The sequence below is a fragment of the Odontesthes bonariensis genome, chromosome 1 (genome assembly GCF_027942865.1).
Source record: "Odontesthes bonariensis isolate fOdoBon6 chromosome 1, fOdoBon6.hap1, whole genome shotgun sequence".
In the NCBI taxonomy this organism is placed as follows: domain Eukaryota; kingdom Metazoa; phylum Chordata; class Actinopteri; order Atheriniformes; family Atherinopsidae; genus Odontesthes; species Odontesthes bonariensis.
The window spans coordinates 615,203-631,887 of record NC_134506.1 but is presented as its reverse complement, the minus strand read 5'-3'; the positions used below and the strand labels follow the sequence as shown (position 1 = coordinate 631,887).

The window sequence follows — 16,685 nt, the reverse complement described above, 5'->3', positions numbered from 1 at the left end:
CCGCAGGGTGTTAGCTCTGCTGCCGTAGGGTGTTAGATCTGCCGCAGGGTGTTAGATCTGCCGCAGGGTGTTAGATCTGCCGTAGGGTGTTAGATCTGCTGCCGCAGGGTGTTAGATCTGCTGCAGGGTGTTAGATCTGCTGCCGCAGGTTGTTAGATCTGCTGCTGCAGGGTGTTAGATCTGCTGCCGCAGGGTGTTAGATCTGCTGCTGCAGGGTGTTAGATCTGCTGCTGCAGGGTGTTAGATCTGCTGCAGGGTGTTAGATCTGCTGCCGCAGGGTGTTAGATCTGCTGCCGTAGGGTGTTAGATCTGCTGCCGCAGGGTGTTAGATCTGCTGCAGGGTGTTGCAGGGTGTTAGATCTGCTGCCGCAGGGTGTTAGATCTGCTGCCGCAGGGTGTTAGATCTGCTGCCGCAGGGTGTTAGATCTGCTGGAGGGTGTTAGATCTGCTGCCGCAGGGTGTTAGATCTGCTGCCGCAGGGTGTTAGATCTGCTGGAGGGTGTTAGATCTGCTGCCGCAGGGTGTTAGATCTGCTGCAGGGTGTTAGATCCGCTGCCGCAGGGTGTTAGATCTGCTGCCGCAGGGTGTTAGATCTGCTGCCGCAGGGTGTTAGATCCGCTGCCGCAGGGTGTTAGATCCGCTGCCGCAGGGTGTTAGATCTGCTGCAGGGTGTTAGATCTGCTGCCGCAGGGTTTTAGATCTGCTGCCGCAGGGTGTTAGATCTGCTGCCGCAGGGTGTTAGATCTGCTGTCGCAGGGTGTTAGATCTGCTGGAGGGTGTTAGATCTGCTGCCGCAGGGTGTTAGATCTGCTGTCGCAGGGTGTTAGATCTGCTGGAGGGTGTTAGATCTGCTGCCGCAGGGTGTTAGATCCGCTGCTGGGTGTTAGATCCGCTGCCGCAGGGTGTTAGATCCGCTGCCGCAGGGTGTTAGATCTGCTGCCGCAGGGTGTTAGATCTGCTGTCGCAGGGTGTTAGATCTGCTGGAGGGTGTTAGATCTGCTGCCGCAGGGTGTTAGATCTGCTGCCGCAGGGTGTTAGATCTGCTGGAGGGTGTTAGATCCGCTGCCGCAGGGTGTTAGATCCGCTGCTGGGTGTTAGATCCGCTGCCGCAGGGTGTTAGATCCGCTGCCGCAGGGTGTTAGATCTGCTGCCGCAGGGTGTTAGATATTTTTTCCCCTGTGGAGGTGATAAAAATGAGTAACCTTCTGTGGACTGTCTGGTTGTTTAATAATGGCTTCTCACAGCAGCTGCTGTTCTTCCTAAGGACTACTTAAAGGGACAGTTTGCCTCTTTTGACATGAAGCTGTGTAACATCCCATATCAGCAACATCATTTATGAACATCTTCTTACCCCCTGCTGCGTCCTGTGAGCAGAGTTCCAGCTTCGTTTTGGTGTTGATGAAGGTAGTCCGGCTAGTTGGCTGGGGTTAAAAAAATAAAGCGTCTTGCTTCTCAGAACAATATGCGTTCAACAGAGTGATACATTTGCATCACAAAATCGTTCTCCAGGAAAAAGTCAGACCTCACAATCGCTTGACCCTATTTTCTCTCCCTTCGTACATTGCCTGCTGTGCAGACCGAGCAGCAAACACCGTAACAGGCGCGGCAGGCGGCAGCAGGCAGTGATACGAAGGGAGAGAAAATAGGGCCATGAGATTGTGAGGTCTGACTTTTCCTGGAGAAGCATTTTGTGATGTGTGTGTAATAACTACAGACTGCTTCTGTCACAGTACACAGCTGTTGTATCCACAGGAAAATAAGAGGATATCATTGGAAAGCTTGTGAAAACCTTTTTCAAATGACACTCTTTAACCAAATTTATGATTTTGTTTGTGCAATCTGAATTGGGAGCTCCACTCCTACACTTGTTGAATTATAAATGTAGCCTAAGAACACAGTTTTTATTGATAAGCACGAGCCGCGGCCGCTGTATTTGGGCAGGATGGGCAGAGCCCCGCCTTCCACACCCCAACCTTTCTTTTATAGATAAAATATAGATAATTATAAATTATAGATAAAATATTTATTTCAACTTCAATCACAGTGGGAATCGTATTACACCATATTGTGGCTTGTGACGGACTTTGCGAGTGGAATCTGTTTTTATTTTCGCTGAAATATAGCCTACCTCCAGTGTGGCTGCTTAACATTAGATCTATGGCCATTGGCCAGGGCAGATGCCTGGTCTGCTCTCAGCTAAGCCCGGCCCCGCCGAACTCTCGAGCACATTCTACCAATCAGAATCACTGTAGACCCCTACGTAGCATAATATCATGAAACATTTAGCGCGCCTGTATAGATGCTATTGGGGCAGGTGTATGATCTGCCCTGGACATGGAAAGGACTCAAAGGGTTTAAGAAATATTACTCCGCCCATCTAGCCAGTGGGAACTTCAGTGCCGCCAAATTCCCCTACAAACTTGTTGGATAAAACGGATAACTATGTCGGATTTGATGAAGGATATTGGCTGTTTAATCCGGATTCACGTTTGTGGTAGGTAAAGATTTTACTTTATAGTTGCTATCTTACAAAGTTTAAGTGATTGTGAACGAAGTCTTTGTAAAATGGGAAACTGGGAGTGATTTAATGAAATATCTTAGCTTGATGAGCAAAGCAATGTTGAGACAGTAAACAATGTGTTGACAGCTTCGTACATGTACAGTAGGGTACTTGTCTGCTAGCTTAGGTTGGAACACTGTTTGTGTGTGTGACATGAAGCATTTTTCGGAAAAGGCAAAAAACACGAGCCCAGCAAGGCGCATCTGAATTGTGCCATGAAATTAGCCATGCTAGGTAATGCTTTGCGACAAGTTTCCCTCTAATTGAAACGTAGGCAGTATTAATTCCTGTCACAAACTTTCTCTTCGCTCATTTTCACGTGGCTTTTGTGTTTGTTGTATGGCAGACTTTTTTGCGAGTGCGCAACCCCCCCCCCCGCGTATGGTTGCATAGACTATTGGCCTATTGCGTATGCTTCATAAAAGCTTGCATTTTGATAACGCAGATCATCTGCCCCGCCTATTTTCCAGACCACGAGCCGCTACTGATAAGCACTCATTTGTTAACATAAGCCGCTTTCAGACAGAGTAGTTATAGGAACGTAGTTATCAGAACTGTCCTACTCGAATTTCGTTCTGATAACTGTCCTTCTGTTTCAGTCTGCATTCGCACATGAGTCGGGACCTGATAGGGACTGATGCGCCGCGCGCAGCCGTCTGCGTCAGTGACGTGTTAGCCGTTTAGCGCTACATTCAAAAACAAAACAAAACAGAAAGTAAGGAGAGAAGAAAAAAACACCACCAAGAAGCTAATATGGAGAGCGGGGAGGCCACCGTGTTCATGGTCTGCATGATGGTGATATTAATCATGGACGATCACATCAGGCGTCTAATATCGAGGCTGGAAGAGCTCACAGAGAGAGTCAGGAGATACTTTTTCATTTCATGAAGAAAGAAAGGAGAGCAGAGCGCTGCAGACAAAGGAGACCAGTGTAAGTTTAACTTATTAAACACCCGCCGGTTGTCTCCGTGTCGTATGAGGAAACATTTCAGCCGTGGCAGCATGACAAGGGGCGTAGCTACCGACCACCACACACCTCCGTCAGATGCGTTCTATAAGAACCATGAAAAGACCCGACCTCGGAGAAGGAGCTAAATAGTTATAGGAACTAAAGGCTGATTCTTACTCGGCGCAACCTCGCTTTTACTAGCTGGTCGCAAATGGCGCAAACGGTCACGTGACCCAAAATTCCGCCACGCCCCCCGTCGCAAGCTAGAAAATCCTCGCGCGGCGCAAGGGCGCGCACACAACTTTTTTTCTGACTTCGCGCGCGCTCAACCGGAAACAGCTGACCAAGAAAAAGAAAAAATGAACACTGCAGAGACCGCGGTGACCGAGAGGGTGCGCCTCTACAAACATCTGTACGACACGTCTATGAAGTTACACTGGGACAACGTTTGACAAAGTTCGTCTTGTTGCAAAGGACGAACATTCCACCTTCTCTTCTGTTTTTGCCGCAGCCGCTTAGCTCTGAGATACATATACAGTTCTATACCCAGAGTAAATTCATTCCGCATCAGATGTGCCAGCCTCTGCTGACGTGACACCACAGGTGGCATTGTGTATGCTTTCTTCATATGCTTTTCAGCTTGTTTCCTCAACAGTGACGCCCGCTGGTCTGGAGAGAACTGCAAATGTGACGCATACTCGGCGCAAACTGCGCTTATGAGCTGAAGGAACTGGCGCTTTCGATGACGTCATTAATGGTTCTCGAGCCAGAACAGTTGCGCGTTTGCGCCGAGTAAGAATCAGGCTTAAGGGAGAAAGCCCCGAGTTCCTGTATGTCCGAACACGGGAGAAAACGGCCCCGCGGATTAAAAGGTTATTAGAACTGCCAAAGGTTCCTACAGTCCGAAAGCGGCTATAGAGTACTGAACTCTGTTTTCCTTCAAACCAAGAGACGGATGCATTTTCCCAGTGTCAGCTCTCCAGCTTCCTCCCACACTGCTGGTGTGAGCCTGGCTGTCCAGGGTCCACCGTGACTCACCGGTGGAGCTGGGGTCCACTCCAGCCCCCCCACTCTGAACAGGGTGAAGCGGGCACAGAAGATGGAGGGATAGCTCTGGCCACAAAAGACAGAGAGAGTCCAGATAAGCAGGTGGAAGGGAAGACCCTGGCTGAGGTTCCAGGTCTCTTTTTTAAACCTCTGCACAGTGTTAGAAGTTATTCAGTTGCAGGGAATCGCAACACCAGCCTTGTTCTTAAAAACAATTAGTAACCCCAATAAATCATTTGCAAAGAGACAAAACAGACAAATAACTCAAAAAGCAAGATACGCAGTACAAAGTGTCGAACAAGTAAAGCTCCAGATTGATTGAGCACCATAAGTCAAACGCAGGCATTAGAGAGAGTTTTGGTCAGATAGTGAGAGAAGCTCTCGTGTTTTTTCAGGAGAATATTCTTCTCTGGCTAAGAAATGCTGATTCACTAAACTTCTTGACATCTGAGAGTGTCTTAAATCGAAGTTATGTTCGATAACCATCTTTGATTGTTCCTCAATTAATCCTTACCTCTGACAGGAAACTACTGAGGCAGCATACCCGGTGGGATGGTCAGTGTAAAGCTGCATTATGCTGCTGAGGTAGCACAGGACATGCACTTCTTCTTTTAGATGCTTGGATAGCATAAACATTATTTTCTGTTTATGTAGAAACCACAGTTCAACCAGCTGCTGTTGACCAAACTCAAGTAACAGAGGCAGAGACGAGCCGAGCTTTAAAACGAGCCAAAAACCCCAAATGGATTCTCATCTGGGAATCAAAGCCAGGGAATAAAAACGGGTTTTTAGAGCAGATTTAAACCCAGGCAGTGTTGGAGCTCCCTGACTTGTAAGGCCATTGCTATCATTATGGAGGGCTCACAACAGCAAAGGCCCACTCTCCTCTGTGCAACGGACCACGGGACAGCTGCGAATAAAAGGTCACTAAATCTGTGAGGTCCAGAAGCTTCTGATGGTTGGAGGAGGGTGAATGATACAAAAGAGCTCACATACAGCGCTTTCTTTGCCAAAAATACTCCGATTCAGAGGGAGGCAGTTAGGGCTGTGCAATATATCGAATTTCGATCACGATAACGATATTGGTGTCAAACGATCTCAAAATTAATAATATCGAATATAAACGATATTATTTAAAAAAAAAAATACCGCTGAAGAGAGATGAGCAACAACAACATTGGAAATGGAATATATAGGGCAGGCTCAGTTAATTGAGAAAAAAGGGAGAAAAAGTTCAGTGATCTGGGACCACTTTAGATTTGAAGAAAAAGATATAAGTGTGTGTTTCAAAATGTGAGCTTATACACCCTTTTCTGTATGGATATGTCTAGGTGTTTTAGTAGGGGTCGTTTGGAAAAGAATAAAATATAGTCATAATTATGACTCATAATACAAAATATACAATGTTAACAAAAAGGTACTACTGAAGCCTATAATAATTATACTGTATGTGCTTAGCACTCAACAAGGTGTAGCTCTAGTAGAGGTAGACCTAGGCCAGCAAAGGGCAGCCCATGGGATATTTTTTGCCGCTGGCAAAAAAACCCATATATATATCGTTTAAAATATCGTGATATCAATATTGACTGAAAATATCGTGATATTGATTTTTCCCATTATCGAGCAGCCCTAGAGGCAGTGATGAACGGAACTACCGGGGGAATGTGCTCACATTAACAGCCAGTTGCAGCATTCTGGACCCACAGCAGCGGTGGAAGGGAGGCCTGGCTAACACCAACACCCAGGGCATGACCACAGTCCAGCTGGCATGTGATAAAAGCCCGTCTCACCCTTTAAAATCATTAAACACTTCCAGGGTTTGACCTTGAATAAAAACCTCAGTTTAAGGGAACTTTTCACCAGCTTAGTTGATCTGTTTCTCAAATTCAAAATCAGTATAGATTTTCAACACTAATATTACACCCAGGTTGTTTTTACATATGATTTCTTGCAAGGTTCAAGGCAGTCAGATACATGTGAGAGGCACTACTGGGTTCAAAGATCCACAATCCAGGATTGTATTTCTTAAAATCAAATTCATTTAAGGCCATCCAAGCTTGCATTTTTAAAAAGAATGATTTTTTTTTTAGAGAATTGGAATTGTTTCAAAGGCATCTAAACCTGAGTGTTCTCTGCATTCTCTGAACTGAAATGCTATACGTTCTCAGAGTGGAACATGTAGGGGAAAGTACAGAACCCTGGAGGACTGCACGGGGGAGGGAGCTGAAGAAGAGCCCCCGCGGCTGACAGCAAAGTTTCTGACTGCTGACTCCTACAGGTGAGACAAAAGGATGCTGTGAGGCTTTCAAGTGCATGGACCCTCTAGGGTTTAAAAAAGCTACTAAAAGGATTGGAACTGCACAAATACCAACCGATCCAGAATTATTTGAAGGGAAAACTGAGTTTGGAGATGGATCTGAAATGGTTAGTGTCTTAGAGTAAAGATCGGACTGCTTCATGTTTAAATGAACCTGAACTTAAACTGCTGTTAATAATTTCCTGAATATTAGTTCCAACACTAAATAATTTCTTTGTAAAAATGTGAAGGAAAACCATCTTCTGGGCAGGATTGATGACGGGACAGAAGCCCAAAGTGACTGAGGACAGCACTGACACTGACAGATGTTCTACTGCTTAAAACAAAAACAGCTGAAGCAAATAAATGTGTATGTGCCTAAAACATGTAGGTGGGCCAGGGACCATGAGATAATAAAAACAAAAAAAAAGATAACTTGTGTTCATGCTTTTTCATGCTACTTTTCTTTATATTGCACCATTTCACAACAAGTTATTTCAATCAAATGATAATCCAATACAGTGCAATCAATTTTTTAAAATTCCAAATTAGTCCAATTCATAAAGAGTTGCTGAGTTAAAGAAATCAAGCGATTGCATCAAAACTCATCAGGAGTGTGCATATGTTGTTGGAAAGAAAAAACTTTTAACAGGAAGAAACCTCCATCAGAACCAGGGTGACCACCAGAAGGGTGGCCATCTGCCTCAGACCCCCAGCAGTCTGGGCCTATAGCAGCTTAACTATGTCATGTCAAGTCAAGTCAAGTCAAGTCTTTTATTGTCAGATACACAGAACAACAGAGTCGGACTGGGCACTGAAATTCTTGGGACAGGACACCGTACAGCAGCTACCATAACAAGACAGGACATAACATGCCGTAACATGTCATGTCATAAGTACTCTACTAAAAATATTTACAAGACAGTAGAATAGATAGGCAATGTGGATATTACAATATGCAATATACATTTTTAACACTAATTACAAGAGCTGTACTGTACATATAATACACATAATAGCATATGCTAATCAGAGACCTATACTAACTATAATATAAGGAAAATAAAAAAAGAAATACAATGTTGTGCAATATTTAAGGTTGCAGTGCAATCAGCAGTGGAGGTAGGCATGTGTAAGTATAAAGTGTGTAAAGCATAAGTGTAAGTATAAGTGTCGAGTGTGAAAGAGATGAGAGTGCATTACAGTCCATTTAGGAGCCTGATGGCCTTAGGAAAAAAACTGTTCTGCATTCTGCGGCTGCGAGACCAGATGCTTCTGTACCGCCTACCAGAAGGCAGCATGGTGAACAGTCTGAAGGATGGGTGATGACAGTCTTTTAGGATTCTGCCAGCTCTACGGAGACATCGTGTGTGGTAGATGTCCTGAAGGGTTGGGAGTTTCCTACCAATGATGCACTCAGCAGATCGGACCACACTGCGTAGGGCCTTACGGTCCATGGCTGTGCAGCTCCCGAACCACCCTGAGATGCTGCCAGTCAGGATGCTTTCTATAGTGCACCTATAGAAATTGGTGAGGATGACTGGGTTCATGCCAAACTTCTTGAGTCTCCTCAGGAAGAAGAGGCGTTTCCGGGCAGCTTTGACCACCTTGTCTGTGTGGGCAGACCAGGTGAGATCATGGCTGATATTAATCCCAAGGAACTTGAAGCAGCTGACCTTTTCTACCTCAGATCTGTTAATGTGGAGGGGTGCATGCTCCACCCCCTGCCGCCTCCTAAAGTCCACGATCATCTCCTTAGTTTTGCTGATGTTGAGAGAGAGGTGGTTCTCCTGACACCATGTTGTCAGGGTGTGCACCTCCTCTCTGTAGGCTGACTCGTCACTGTTAGCGTATAGGCCCACGATGGTTGTGTCATCAGCAAACTTCACGATGAGGTTGGAACTGTGCGTTGACACACAGTCATGTGTGAACAGGGAGAACAGGAGGGGGCTGAGCACACAACCCTGGGGGGTGCCAGTGTTTGTGACCACTGTGGCTGAGGTGCGGTCACCGAGTCTCACCACCCGTGGCCTCCCCGTCAGGAAGCTGTAGATCCATTTGCAGAGGGAGGTGTTTAGTCCCAGATCTGCAAGCTTGGAGACGAGTCTGGAGGGGATGATGGTGTTGAACGCTGAGCTGTAATCAACGAACAGCATCCTCACATACGAATCTCTCTTTTCCAGGTGGGAGAGAGCGGTGTGCACTGTCAGGGCGATGGCGTCATCTGTAAACCTGTTGGACCGGTATGCAAACTGCATCGGGTCCAGGGTGGGAGGCAGTGAGGAGCAGATGAATGATTTGACCAGCCGCTCGAAGAACTTCATGATGACAGAGGTCAATGCTATCGGGCGATAGTCATTCATGCTGGTGGCTTTAGTGTTCTTAGGCACAGGGACGATGGTGGTCCTCTTGAAGCAGGTGGGGAGTACGGATAGGCTGAGGGAGAGGTTGAAAATGTCACTGAAGACCCCTGCAAGCTGGTCAGCGCACCCCCTGAGGGCCCTACCTGAGATGCCATCGGGGCCCGGGGCCTTGCGAGGGTTGACCTTTTTGAGGCACTGCCTCACATCTGCTACAGACAGAGTAGACATACTGCTGTCACGGTCATCAGGTAGTTCCGCTACAGGGGGGTCACCTTCTTTCTCAAAACGAGCATAAAAGGCGTTCAGCTCGTCTGGTTGTAGTGCAGAGAACTGGGTTTCACTGCAGCCCCTCCCTTTGTACTCTGTGATGGCTTGTAGTCCACTCCACATGTTTCAGGATCACCTGAGCCATCCCTAACTATAAGCTTTATCAGAAAGGAAAGTTTGAAGCCTGGTCTTAAAAGTGGAAAGGGTGTCTGCTTCCCGGACATTTACTGGCAGCTTATTCCACAAGAGAGGGGCCTGATAACTGAAGGCTCTGCCTCCCAAACTGGCAGCTGGTTCCACAGAGAGGGGCCTGATAACTGAAGGCTCTGCCTCCCAAACTGGCAGCTGGTTCCACAGAGAGGGGCCTGATAACTGAAGGCTCTGCCTCCCATTCTACTTTTAGAAACTCTGGGAACCTCAAGTAAACCTGCAGTTTGGGAACGAAGTGCTCTGTTAGGAAAATATCTTACAATGAGATCTTTAAGATATGATGGAGCTCGGTCATTAAGAGCTTTATATGTTAGGAGAAGAATCTTAAATTCTATTCTGAATTTAACAGGGAGCCAATGAAGAGAAGCTAAAACTGGAGAAATATGATCTCTGCTGTTAGTTCTCATCAGAACTCTGGCTGCAGCATTTTGGATCAACTGAAGGCTTTTCAGAGAATATGTGGGACAGCCCAATAATAAAGAATTACAGTAGTCCAATCCTGAAGTAACAAATGCATGAATTAGTTTTTCTGCATCACTCTGAGACAAGATGTTCCTGATTTTAACAATATTACGAAGATGAAAGAAGGTGGACCTTTTCAAGTCTACGGTTCAAACGACAATCAAATCTACAAACCTTTGTTAATATATAATATATATAATATTTTTTCCACTAGTATGGATTGTAAGTGACTTGGAACACAACAGTAATTTAGTCAAAACAGTCCAATAAAAAGGGTGTTTATGTCTGAGTCTTATTGAACAGACAAGAAGTGGAGCGCTGAGTGTAACAGACAAATAATTCTACTATTGTGCACTTCTTGTATTGAAGCAACTAACCTTAAAAGTTATGAATACATATAAACAGGCATGTTAGTGTCATGCTTCAGCTTTATTTGTTAAATAATGGGGCTGAGGGGCTCTTGGTGGCTCTCAATCCAACATTTCTCAGCCCTCTCGACAGCTCTCAGTGAAGCCAAAACTGTGGGACCACAACAGGAAATTTATAGCCGCTGCTATCAGGAGTGGCTTCCTTCACACGACAAACTGCTGGAGTTATAATTTTGTGCAAGGAGGTTTCGCCCATTTCCTGCTGCAGGAGGGAAACACTTGCCTGTCCTTTCCCCAAGGAAGCTGCCACCCCACATTTCACACAGCCAGGCCGACCTGCTCTGGCTCCCAGCTGTCTGAAGCTTTCATTTCAATTTCTCCAACTTACTATGGCACCAGTTGACCAGAGGTGGAAGAAGTACTGAAGTCTTGTACTTAAGTAAAAGTAGAAGTACCCTGCGAAATATTTACTCAAGTAAAAGTAAAAGTAGTACACCAAAAATGTACTTAAGTAAAAGTAATAAGTACTAACTTTTAAATGTACTTTTGAGTACAAAAGTAAAAGTACTGGGTATTGAGCAGCAATGGGCTGTCTTTCTCCATGTCATGGCTGTGCCATTATAGTTCTTAATTACATAACCGCAGACCTGCCAATGTCACTTCTAAATGCTCACAGCAATAAACAGTATGTGTACTGAAAGATTGGTGTCGATATTGTGTGTGATTGGCAATACAGTGCATAGTTCTACTTCTAATTCTGTGAATGACAACACATTTACTAGTTTACCACTAACGGATTAAGTAATTTCCTTGCCAACATATTCTCCAACACTGCTCTGTTGAGAGCAGTAAAAGGAAAACAACAACTTATAAAAGGTGCTAGGACTTAATTTTTTTTATCAACAACATTCTGTTACCACATCCAGCAGCATGTACAACAAACATGTTGAAGTAGAGAAACTATCTCTGTCTTACGTGGTGCAAGAGTAAGAGAAGTAAATAAGATTAAAAAAAGACACATGCTGAATTATCAAAATCTGTATTGGAAAGGAACACCATTCACAAAACCAACATGAAAACCATCTGAAAAGAGTTAAAAAAATGTCTCTGACCTAGGAGTGAAGCAACGTTAGCCTAGCAAGCCAGACCCGTGACGCTGGATAGCAGTGTGGGCGGGATAAACGGTTGTCTGTCAAGTTGCCTCTGCACTCAACGCCACGCAATAGGATGGCGCAACAACCAATCAGAGCGATGAAGAAGGATTACGTAGTCAGTGCGACGGACCAACGGAGCAAGCTGGTAAATTAAACTTTTACCGTACCCGGTGGGCAAAACTCCGAAAACGTCCTTTTAAAAAAAACTTAAGTGCAGTTATCTGTTCGTCTCGCAAAGAAAACTGTATATCTAAATTTTCTAGAGTCGCTGCCAAAGCCAACTCGAAAGACTGTTTGCTGGGCGCAGCCATTGTTTACCTCTCTCTGGAACTACACACTGAAACGTAGCACCTCTGTCGTCACTAGGTAGCCCGGCCTCCGACCCCGCTCCTCACGATTTGATTGGCCTGATTAAGTTTCGATTTGCAGCCTCGCAAAACAACCACAAGTGACTAGACTAGCCCCGGAGCAAATTCAATTTGCGGTCGCTAGTTCTCAAATGAACTTGATTTGCACTCCCAACCGTAGCTCTTTGCTCACATCCACCATGTCATCTTTACTCTTCTTAAATCTTGTTGGACCCCCCTGGCTAAATTCAATCCAGTCCCGTACGTGAGGTCCTGGGTGGCCAAAGGACACAGAACTGCCACAGACACACGCAGTAAAAGCAGAAAAAAAGAGGTAGAGGACAATCCGGACATGCTCGTGATGTGGGGTGTTTTAAACAACTAAATATGGTGAGCAAATATACTGTCTATTAATAGGCCGCCGTGCTAAGCTTTGAATAATAATTTTTTTTTTTACACGTTAGACATGTTGAGAAATTAATTGCTGGCTGTATACTGAAGTCCCACCTGTGGTGATGTGGGCATTTGCCTATGTTTTGCGTACTAGCCTAAAATAATTATAAATTATCGTCATAACATTTATACCATGGATATTATTTGAAATTGAGGCTTGTAAGTCCCACAGCGTTTCAAGTGGACATTTTCATGTTGTTTTCAGCACCTTTTCTGTATACGTTCCGGGACCTGTACGCGTCTCGTCATCCCTGAGCTGTCATATGTACTTTACGTTCCGGCACCTTATGATTTACCAATTAAGCACTGACTAAATGTAACGAGTAACGACGTCAGTTCCAGAAATGTAAGAAGTAGAAAGTACAGATAGTTGTCCCAAAATGTAACGGAGTAAAAGTAAAAGTCTTCATTTTTATTTTTACTTAAGTAAGTACAAATTCCAGAAAAAACTACTTAAGTACAGTAACGAAGTAAAAATACTTCGTTACATTCCCCTCTGCAGTTGACGATACAAAGTAGTTTGAGGATGCTCTATATAAGTAATAAAAAAAGAACAGTTCTGTGTGAGCAGCACCTGGTGACAGGGGGGAAGAAAAACTGAAGAGACTTCACGTAGAAGCAGAAGAAGTCATGGAGGGTGGGGTGAGAGGGCAGTAACTTTGGATCTGAATGAGTCAGTTCTGAAGCCAAACGTACATGAAGGGACCCACATATATATATCTATCTATGGCGGTATATAGGAGCCATTATGTTGTAAAATGGGGAGATACTGCATCGGTGTGGGGTGACTACTGGGGATTGTGTGCTCGGGCATGGGGACTCACCTCCATATGCACACATACGAGCTTGTGTTAGACACTTTATTATTTTATTTGTGAAAACATCTCACATGAATGCATTAGCTTACATTTAAAATAAGAACATTAAAAAATCATCAAGAGATGATAATGGGAAAAGAGATTATCTAATATCAACAGGTCACATGTACAGTATCATAAACTACAAGCTATTCCATATAGTCAGTGTTGGGAGTAACGGCGTTTAAGTATAACGGCGTTACTAACGGCGTTATTTTTCCAGTAACGGAGTAATCTAATTAATTACTTTCCCCATCGTTACAACGCCGTTATCGTTACTGAGAATATAAAGTGGCCCGTTGCTTTCGGCTACACATCAGCTGCATGCTACCTGGAGAGAGCAGGGGTGGGAATGATGACACCGTTGCAAATGCGATGATGATTGGCTGTGTGGGCGGATTCCCTGCTCATGCTGTCTCACTGCACGCGCTAAACACACACAAGACAGCGGCGACAAGCCAGGGAAGTTCACAGGTAGCGTTCTCTAACTGGAAGTACCGGCACTACTTCTCACCCGTGGAGATAAAAGGCAAGAATGTGTATGTAACATGCACGCTATGCCCAGGGCAAAAAACTTTATCCACGTCTGCCTCAAGTAACTCAAATCTAATGAAGCACCTCACATCAACCCAATGCGAATATGACACTTGTTGCTTCTGCAGCTGCTAGCCCAACCCCAGGCCCAAATGCAGCTAGCTAACCCAACCCCAGGCCCAAATGCAGCTAGCTAACCCAACCCCAGGCCCAAATGCAGCTAGCTAACCCAACCCCAGGCCCAAAGGCAGTTAGCTAACCCAACCCCAAGCCCAAATGCAGCTAGCTAACCCAACCCCAGGCCCAAATGCAGCTAGCTAACCCAACCCCAGGCCCAAAGGCAGCTAGCTAACCCAACCCCAGGCCCAAAGGCAGCTAGCTAACCCAACCCCAAGCCCAAATGCAGCTAGCTAACCCAACCCCAGGCCCAAATGCAGCTAGCTAACCCAACCCCAAGCCCAAATGCAGCTAGCTAACCCAACCCCAGGCCCAAATGCAGCTAGCTAACCCAACCCCAGGCCCAAAGGCAGCTAGCTAACCCAACCCCAAGCCCAAATGCAGCTAGCTAACCCAACCCCAGGCCCAAATGCAGCTAGCTAACCCAACCTCAAGCCCAAATGCAGCTAGCTAACCCAACCCCAAGCCCAAAGGCAGCTAGCTAACCCAACCCCAGGCCCAAAGGCAGTTAGCTAACCCAACCCCAGGCCCAAATGCAGCTAGCGTGAGCCCCAGCGAAGGAGACGGAGCCACTCGAAAACAAACAATACTCGATTTTTCGGGTCAGAATTTATTTATTAATTTATTTCTATGCATCATATGGCAGGCTGCAATCTATTGAGTTCAAATAAATACCGAATGTTCTAAATTACTGTATTTAGTGTTTTTATATCTTCTATATAGGGAGTATTTTTTTCCTTTAGCACAAGTTTCTTGTGTTTACCTTGAATGAATTAAATCAGTTAATATAAACATATTTGATGTTATAGAACATAACAGCGTTATAGAACACAAAAAATAATGCCATAGTTACTTTGCTGAGTAACTAATTAATTTTACAATGTGGTAACTGAGTTACTAACTCAATTACTTTTTGGGAGCAGTAACTAGTAACTATAACTAATTACTTTTTAAAAGTAACTTGACCGAGGGCTGGTGAGCAAGATATGGCGTAGGACGTACTTTTCAGAGCTCCTGCAAAATCCGTAAATTTACATAGAAAAAACAGCATTAACCACGTTAATATCAGTCGTAAAACTGGAGAGAACACCTTAGGGTCACAAACAGCTGGACAACTCTTAGAAAATCATCCTGAATGGCCGAAAAACTGCAAAAGTATAGATACGGAAGCGATGCTAATGCTATAAGGCCTGCTAGGACCACGAGGCAGCGGACCACAGGCGACGCAGACCCACCGACAACCACTGGGACTGAAGGTCCAAACATGAGTAATGAAGAAATGAAAGCGGACATCTTATCGTCACTCAGAGGAGAAATCGCTAAAGTGATAAGAGACGAACTTAAAGGCGCACTAGCGGAAGATTTTCAAGCTATAAGATCCGAGCTACAGGCGGTCCGTACCGAGATTGCTAACAGCTCAAAGACCATACAAGCTGAAGTGGATATTTTAAAGACGGACGTCTTGGACTTAAAGGGTGGCCTATCAACGTGGTCCGACGAAGTCACTTCACTGCAGTCTGATGTAACAAGCTTACAGAAAGAAATGTCAACGCTGAAAGATAAATGTGAAGATCTGGAGGGGAGAATGAGACGGTCCAATATCCGCATAGCGGGCATTGAAGAACGCCCGGGCTCCAGCTCCCCACAAGCTGTGGCAAAAATCATCAAGGAAGTTCTGCAGATGGATCGAGACATAAAGGTGGACCGCTCACACCGCACACTTACCGGGAGAAGACCCAGGGACCGTGAGACACCAAGAGTCATCATCGCTAAATTACATAATGACGGGGACGCGGCGGAGATCCTGAGGAGAGCCCGAGACGGAGCCCCGCTTTCCTACAACGGGAACCGCATCGCCTTCTTCCCCGACTACACGGCCAGCGTGGCCAAAGCAAGAGCCACTTTCACGGAGGTGCGGAGGGCGCTGCGGGGCATCAAGGAGGTCCGATATGGCCTCCTCTACCCGGCCCGATTTCGGATTACATATCATAATGAAGAAAAGGAATTCCTTGACCCCAAAACAGCCATGGATTATGTCCGGAACAATATTTCCCCAACAGAGACAGCCTAAAGGTACCGTGCGCCTATAGAGACAATAATATTGGAACATATTTTCATTGTTATGGCTAACTTTCATACAGCTCTCTTTATAAGTTTTAGGAAGACAAATCTGTACATTTTAACGATATGAGGAAATACGCTGTTCAACTTTAGATTTCTTTTTTAAGGTTTGCAGGAGCTGTGCAGTATGTTCGAAGCTTGAGAAGCTATATTATTTACTCCACTGTGATCTGTGTTTATTTTCCACCTTGTATAAGTGTCTAAGCTCACTTGCTGCACACTCGCATTCTACCTTTGCTGTGCACTTTAGCGGCTTAATTAAGCTGCTGGGGACTATGTCCCAAGTACTTAAACACAGTATTTACCTGTTCTGTGTTTTTCTAGTTCTGGTCCCTCTGTTCCCCGGGGACCCTGCGCAATTTTCTTCTGCAAAATTACTTTCCGTTTGTTATTTTTTTGTGTCATTACTAGTTCATTCTCGTTTTGTTGACACCAGAAATGCTGGTTACAGTTTCCAAAACTTTGTTTTAAGCCTCTCTGTCTGGTTGGATGTACATTGTGTACCTATATTCCTTAGACC

At 45.1% G+C, this 16,685-nt stretch overlaps 1 long non-coding RNA gene across 1 annotated transcript; it reads left to right on the top strand.

Moving 5' to 3' along the window:
• The first annotated feature begins 1,651 nt into the window (after positions 1-1,651).
• LOC142367533 (uncharacterized) lies at positions 1,652-7,287 on the top strand. The gene is made up of 2 exons (XR_012767188.1): positions 1,652-6,834; positions 7,104-7,287. It is a non-coding gene; the product is annotated as an uncharacterized LOC142367533 (long non-coding RNA).
• The last annotated feature ends 9,398 nt before the right edge of the window (positions 7,288-16,685 follow it).